Source organism: Aptenodytes forsteri, unplaced genomic scaffold (genome assembly GCF_000699145.1).
Source record: "Aptenodytes forsteri isolate BGI_AS27 unplaced genomic scaffold, ASM69914v1 Scaffold494, whole genome shotgun sequence".
Taxonomy (NCBI): Eukaryota; Metazoa; Chordata; class Aves; order Sphenisciformes; family Spheniscidae; genus Aptenodytes; species Aptenodytes forsteri.
In genome coordinates, this window is record NW_008794455.1 from 710,734 (window position 1) to 718,841 (window position 8,108).

The following is an 8,108-nucleotide window of genomic DNA, read 5'->3' on the forward strand; positions in this document are numbered from 1 at the left end:
GCACGCCGCCCGTAAACACTTAAGAGAAGTTTACATTTCAGCTGGGTTTTGCAGCTGGACGGTGACGGCTTCACATGCAAAGTTGATTTCTCCAGGGTACAGCTCCAGAGAGGGGTAACCAGTGTAGTGCCTCTGAAAAGCTCCAGCTTCTGATCCATTTTCAGGTTTGTTCCCCTTCCTCCCAGGCTTCTTTCCACGCACGTGTTAAAGTGCTCTGCTATATTGTAATTGAAGTATAGTTCAGTAAGTTTCGGTTCTCATTTAAGACTTCATTTTTTAAGATAGCAGAATAGCTTGGGTTCATGTCAGAACAGTTTTAAGGCCTCCAGCATAAAAAATAATCTGTCATAAATCTAAAACCACCAGCTTTTCAGAGAAGAGATGTGAGATGCCAAGAGATTTCACACACACAAACCACTTGGAGATTGCGCTTCAAGTTCAATTTGCATTTTTTCCGTGGTTACCTAACGCTGGACCCAGCAATCTGATCCGAATCACCTTGAGATTTTTTTCTAACGCTCCCCCTGAAGTATGGTCTCAGCATCCCTCAGTGGAGCGCGCTGTTCCTCGCCTACTGCAGGAGGTTATTACAACGGCGGGGTCTCCAGCACACTGCGTTCGAAGCTCTGGCTTTTGCATGGCACTTTTCAAGAGCTGACCTGCAGCTGTGGCTGGGTCTAGCTACCACTCCGCACCAGTAGAGATGATCTCGACACACAGCGAGGGAGACGAGCGTGAGCACAATGAATCCACAAAACTGCCAGTGTGCAGGAAATTGGCCAATTATCCACCACTGACTTTTAGCAGAAACCGTACAAAGGGATCTTTATGGATGAGAAGATTGCAGGAAAGGAAGGAGAGAGGCAAAGATCGGGGGAAACGAACAGTATGGTGAACTACTATCAAGTATTTACGACCATCCTCTGAAAGGTTCTTAGTCCATCTTATAACTAGTGACTGAATGTCAGGATTATTTAGGAGGACTTGTTAAAATAAGCAAAAAAATAGTTGGTGGATAAGACTGACAATGCTTCTAAATCACAGAAAGAAATACCGTCAGCAGCTTCGCTTTGTGTAAGGATTTGCATCCTTCCCAGCTGTGTTTCTCTTGCACACCATGGCAGCCACGGGAAGGGACGAGGGCAGAAGCTGTGTGCTCACCTCCTGGCATAAGCTTGTCCTCCTCACCGACGGTCCCGTAGGACCACTGGCAAACTCTTCATGGGATGTTCAGGGTCCGTCAAACCTCAGCACACAGATTTAAACTGTGCAAGATGCGTCAAAATAGTAAGAAAGGAATGGAGAGAAGGAGGTCAAGTCTCTGCAGCTCGCAAAGATACCCTGGCCCTACACAGACAGGCCCTAATTACGCTGCTGCTTGGCTAAAAAAAATTATCAGAAAATACCCATTGAAAAATTCCTTTTTCTGTCCAATATTGTAAACACAAGTTCAGCACAGGAGACTCCACGGGATAAGATGGTTTTGATGACTTCCAGCCGTGTATACACTCTGCAGACTCGCTTTCCAAACAGCCTATTATCACCGTGCAGGCAGCTCATTTATTTGCTGAGAATTCTCATTTAAAAAAACTAATCAGTCAAGATTTATTTTCCTCTGATAAGGCACAGGAGGGCACTGCTAAGGTTCTGGCTTCTGCTGGTTGTCAAGCTTCTTGTCTGGCCGTTAATGTCAAGCTAACACCACGACAGGGCTCTAGCATGTCACTTCTTCAGCCGGTGTCTCCTGGAGGTCTATCTCCGGAAACCGGGGCTTTGCCACCGACGTTCCCACAGGCCATGAGACGGATCATTTCACTGCCTCGGTTTCTCCGGGAGTAAAAGTGGGGTTTTCCAGCCAAGCAGTCAAAAGCATGCAAAGGTGGGTGTCCATGACTGTCAAGAGTTTTCTGAGTCTTTAACCGAACACAGCATCACGTCTGCCCACAGCATCTGGAGCTGCCACAGGAGACAGGCGTTTGGGACAGCAGATTAGGGCTTGTATATCCAACCTAAAGCCCTTTTTCCCTATGCTGGCCCAGATGACACTCTCATCTGGGGGGAAGCGGTACCAGGACCCCATCACAGTGGCTCAGCCCACTCTTGGTTGGGAAGGAGCAGCAGCGAGGAGGGCAGAGCTCCCCCGCACAGGGCCCGGGCTTCACGAAGAGCCGAGATCATCATTGGCAGATGTACCTTCCCCAGGGCTCTGAGATCTCTGTCAGCAAACAGAAAGCAACTGGAAGGAAAAAAAAGACTAAAAGAAAGCCTGTGTTTGAAATATGCTTTGTTTTCTTTTAAAAAATCCAGGATCCCATCCAGTTTGAAAGAGGAGGCGAGCACTGAAACAAGCTCTTTGTTTTTTGCATTAGTTCAAGAAGAAAACACTTTTTTTATATATTCCTCTGAGGTTTAAATACTGCCTCTAGCCCCCACTTCTGGCACGCAGGGAGCAGGTCACAGGTACTGCTCTCAGAGCTGCAGCAAACCAGCAAAATAACCCCTGGCCCAGCAGCCCCTCTCATTAAGCCTTCCCAGCCGGCACGGGGGGCGTCCCACCACCCCGCCACCTCCCGCAGTGCTGTCCCCGGTCCTGCATTTTGTCCCTGGCTGAAGGACAAAATGATGACTGAAGGACCTGCCACCCTCACCTGCGTGGCACCTCCCCCTGCCTGATGCAGGGCCAGGAGCCTCTCTGCCCCCCCCACTGAGAATTGTGGCCCTTTGAGCTCTGTGGGGAAACACGCAGAAATAACGGTCTCACAGGGGGGTCAGGGTGAACTGGGGACTTTGTGGGAAAATTACACCACGTTACCACCACCATCAGCAAGGACGTGCGAATGGAGTCCTGCAGCAGCTTTGGGACTGAGGTGCTTTGTGGCATGGGGACAGGGTCCTGGTCTGCCCGCATCCCTCAGGGCAGAGAGGGGCAGCGCCAAGGGCCAGGGCAGCATGCAGTGATGGCTAGGTGGGACAACGGCTCACGTTTTCATCTCCTTCCACTGCCACCCCCAAGGCAGACCCAGCTCCCACCCAGCCCGTGCTGGGGAGCCATCTCCAGGGCCGAGCTCAGGATGCTCCATGAATGGCGACGGCTCCGTCAGCAACCCCAGTGACCCTGGCAGCTCTCCCCTCATGTCTGCAGCTATTTGGAAACAGGCAGGACCCCCCAAAAACTGAGAGCGCCACCAAAAAGCAGCCAAGAGCTTTGCTCAGCCCTGGCAGGGTCTGAAGCCCCTCAAGCAACTTGCTGCCCTTCGCCAGCCTTGGCCTCCAACACTCTCCAAAAACGCCCGAGAAGTTAATTCCTGCAGATCACCCAGGGCCGGGTGGCCTCTGCCCAGAGCAAAAAGATGCTGTTTTACAATGGTCTGCTTGCCGAATCGGCCGTCACGCAAACAACACGTCAGGCTGCATCGGGCACCAGTGGAGGGGTAATTACTGTAATTGCTGAAGGCATCAACTCGCTCACCATTTTCTCTTGGCTGCACCAACCACGCAGGTTGAAGCGTCGAAGGGCGAATGCCAAGTGTTATGGTGTGAAGCCATTTTCCATTAAAAGCTCTTGTTTCTCATGGCTTATAAGTTACCACTCCCCGCCTCCAGTCCTATGGGATGAGATTTGTCATGCTTGTTCTTAACCCAGTGGAGAATTTCTTTAGGAAAGTTCAATAGTATAAGTAGCAGCAATTATTCATCTGGCTTTCGTCATGGAAGATAACAGATATTCACAGAAAGTTGCCGTCTCTGCGAGGGAGGTGGCAGAAGAGAAGACTTCTGCCCCGCAGCCTGGCAGAAGCACAATCCAGCACGCCAGGGTTTTCCAGGAGTAAATTCAGCAGCAATTCCCGTACCCAGACACCGACAAACACCCACCCAAATGCAAGCATTTCATGCAGTCCCATAGGGCTGGTTTCCAGATAGCTGAGCATGAAAATGTGATGATCATCAGCTAATCAAGACATTTTCCAGATGCATCCTGGGTGCAAGTATAAATTCTAAACATGCTTATGAAGCCAACATGACCTGAACCTTTGGGCTTGGCATGGAGAGTCCTGAGCAAGACACTGGTCCCAATACTTGCACAAGGAAATGCCATTTACAAACGGTGACAGCTCTGCTCGCCATGTTGAGAACTGACTCCCCTGCGCTTACCAAGCCTGCACACAAGCTCCGAGTCAGCCGAAGAAGAAATAAAAGAACTGGTTTTTTAATTTAAAAAAAATGCAAGGAACTTAGACAGAAGCAACCGAGTTAGTGAGATGTTACGACTGAAATTTCAAATGAGCAAAGGCCAAATGTGCCAAGTGCAGAGTCCCCCGCCGTCCCATCCGCATCCCGTGTGCATAACGTGCCCCGTGTCCTGCTTTACAGACTGCCATAAAGTGAGGCAGAAAGGGGCTTCATTAGCTTCTATGGAAAATACAGCTTTGAACATCCTAATTTTGTTTAGTTTAAATCTTAACCATAATATTTATATTAATGCTATTTGTTATAATTTATTTTTATTTAAACGCATACACAGAAGTAAAATAAAATGAAGTTGTGTTAGGCTGTTTTAAAAACAAAAACCACAGACCAGATAAGAAAGATAGAAAACATCTTTCATGTGTAGAGATGGCTGTGGGTCACTAGACGCTAACACAAGAAACAGCAATTTGCTCCTACACCAAGGAACAATAAAAAAGCATTTAAACACTTAGACGAGGAGTTGTGAAGGCGGAGCAGGATTAATTCCACGGGAAGCAACGATTCCTCACTCTTCCACTTGAGTACAAAAAAAGAAACATAAAAAACCACAACCCTGTCTTGTTTCTGTAGGAAAAAACGGTCTTTTTCGTGCTTTGAAACAGGATGTTGCTTTTTCACATCAATTAATTTATTTACCAAACACTGAATCTCCCCATAGATTTTAAGATTAATAACATAATTTTGCTTGGAAAAGTCCTCGTTCTGCTATCACACACCAAAATGACATTCAATCCAGGGCTAACGACCACAAGGGTCGGAAGATACACCATGTTGGCACCTGCGTTGTTCCAGTGATTAATCACATTATTTCTCAGTGTGTCATTCTCCAGCAGCCGGTCAGTCCCAAACTCTTCCCACCTTGAGATAAAATGGCTCTTCTCACATGAAGCAGAAAAAAAGAAATGCCAATAGCTGCTAATAGCAATAGCTTAAACCTTGGAAGGACTCTGCCATCCCCACTGGTGACTCAGAAGAGGGGTTTCCAGCAGCAGGAGAACCACAGCACTCTAAGGTCAGGTAAAACAAAGAATGGGAAATGGGTCAATCTGGGGTAAAATGGTCCTTTTTAAAGAAAATATAAACTTACTGTAAAAAGGCAAGTTCCACTTTGTGTCCTCTTACGCAAACCTCCTCCTGCCTTGATGCTTCCAACTGCAGCCAGCACCTGGCCTCCAGCAGCCAGCGCGGCGTACGACGGCCTGAACTGCATTTATTGAATAGCATCAGAATTGAAACAGTGGGGGAAACAAAGTGCGGCTGGGATGCAGCAGGCTGGTCTGATGGTGCTGAGTGTGCACATGGCACGTCACCCAGGGTGAGTGGGGAGCACGGCTCAGTGCACGCCATCACAGCCAGGACGGCTTCATCGGGGGGACGCAGAGCCACGCTCATCCTCAGCTGCCAGGGACGAGCGAGAAGACAAACCTGCGGGAGGTTTCTGTTCTGGAGGAAGTCTCCAGAATACCAACACTAATTGACAAATGCTTCTAAAACATTGTTACACTCCTATAACGACTATGGCACCCAAATGGAAATGACCTTCCTCCCGAGGATGAGGAATTACCCTGGCAATGGACACAAGCTCTTTCCTTTGAACACGCCGGCAAACTGCAGTCCCTGCAGACAGCAGCCTATCGTGTATCGTGGTTGAATCACTACAAGCTGATGCTAGAAACAAGCTTCAGTCTCCTGGACCTGCATGTTTCACAGCAACATCCTGAGAAAAGAAAAACTGAGGAGTAAATGGAATTCGAAAATTGTGTCGGTAAATAAAAATGTTATTATTAAACAACTAAAAATGCATACCCACACGCTGCAAAGACAAAGGAAACACTCAGCTCCATGGTCACTGACACAGGAATATAGTCATCTTCAGGTGCTCAGCTGATGGTTAGCACCACGCTTGCTCCACAGGACACCACGGTCCCTCAGACCCAGATGCAGACTAAGAAAGGACTCCTGTGGTTTGGACCATGTCTCTATGTCCCAGCTCTCACCTGCTGCTCTCAGAGAGCGCCACTGCTTCAACCAAGAGGATATCTGAAATCACAACTCGGAGAATAACGCCGTGCAAAGCACATGCTTTCCTCCAGAGGTGCTCAGAAACACTGAGAAGGCTCATAGCTCCAGGTGAGGAGAGGCCGCGTTTCAGGCCGTGACACAGACAGCCATGGGTGAGGGTGGAGCTTCATCATCTGCCCCTGAAACAGGCCACCATGAGAGGCTGAAGGAGATCAGAACAAGCTCATGGAGCTGCCCCCAACCCCACCTGTCCCCCTTTCAGCCTCATTTCCCTGTCTCTCCCGCATCCTGCCTGTACCAGGCAGTGGCGATGCCACGGCACACCTTTCCATTCCCCTATTCCAAATTCCCCAACCTCATTCCTGTGTCAGCCTTCCTCCCCGCTTGCCTCCCACCCCTCGGGAGCAGAAGCCGCTCCAGGCGCACACCGGCACACGGTGGAGGCTGGTGAACGGCACTCCCAAACCAGCTGTAAGGAGACGGCTCCAGCTCCTGTGACATTGCTAGCGAACTCCGACCCTGGTCCCGAGGGCAGGGGGGACCTGTGGCTCGGAATAGGGACGGAATAAAAGCATTACTCAGCCTTGACTGAGCTACAGCTGTTACTCATATTACCACTGGCTAACAGCAAGCATGGGAAAATGCTGTTCATCACCTCTCTCTGCAGTGTCAGTGTGCTCCCAGGTTAGCTGACAGTCCCCCCCATGGGGTACCCCAGCTCCTCCAGCAGCTGGGGGGTCTTTGCAGTAGGTCATTCTGAGACTACACCTTCCCTTTCCAAACCTCCCCCAAAATTTCCATTGTCTGGACAACAGCAAGCTGACTATCTGTTGGCTGTGGCTTTTTTACCATGAGCCGGTGCAGGGTTGTGAGCTGCCCCTGCCTCCGGCACTCTGACCAGGAGGTCCTGCAAGGCTTTCACCACCTCCTCACAACTCCTGCAGCATCTTTTCCTCCAGTCTCGGCAAATGCCATTTCGTCCCACACTCATTCACTGGAGCGTTACTGCAACAACCATTCCCTGCCCACGCCATGGCCACCTGCACCTCTGTGCCCTGTCCCTGCCTTTCCTCTCACTTTCAAACCCAACATCAGCTGCTTCTCTGGCCTCCTCCATTCTCACCCATCACCTCTCATTCAGTGTTGAGGGGCCAGTTTCACTTCTGGTCCATTCATATCTTATTGTGACATTCAACTGCCTCTTACTGTCAGAGAAGTATTTTTGCATTCTCACCATCTCAGGAGGGTCAGGACCTCTGCAGCTTGCTGTGTCCTCATGCGCTCCCTTCTGTCTCCATCTTTATACTTACAGAATAAATTCTGTGGGGTAGGCATCTGTCTTTTTGCCCTATGCTTTAATATCTTTATCAATGATCTGGATGAGGGGATCGAGTGCACCCTCAGTAAGTTTGCAGATGACACCAAATTGGGCGGGAGTGTTGATCTGCTCGAGGGTAGGAAGGCTCTGCAGAGGGACCTGGACAGGCTGGATCGATGGGCCCAGGCCAACTGTATGAGGTTCAACAAGGACAAGTGCCGGGTCCTGCACTTTGGCCACAACAACCCCATGCAGCGCTACAGGCTTGGGGAAGAGTGGCTGGAAAGCTGCCTGTCGGAAAAGGACCTGGGGGTGCTGGTTGACAGCCGGCTGAACATAAGCTGGCAGTGTGCCCAGGCGGCCAAGAAGGCCAATGGCATCCTGGCCTGTATCAGAAATAGTGTGGCCAGCAGGAGTAGGGAAGTGATCGTGCCCCTGTACTCGGCACTGGTGAGGCCGCACCTCGAATACTGTGTTCAGTTTTGGGCCCCTCACCACAAGAAGGACGTTGAGGTGCTGG

At 49.8% G+C, this 8,108-nt stretch overlaps 1 protein-coding gene across 2 annotated transcripts in view; it reads right to left on the reverse strand.

Annotated features, from left to right (window-relative positions):
• Nucleotides 1-8,108, reverse strand: part of EXD3 (exonuclease 3'-5' domain containing 3) — a 234,744-nt gene that overhangs the window by 108,183 nt on the left and 118,453 nt on the right. The window lies entirely within an intron of this gene.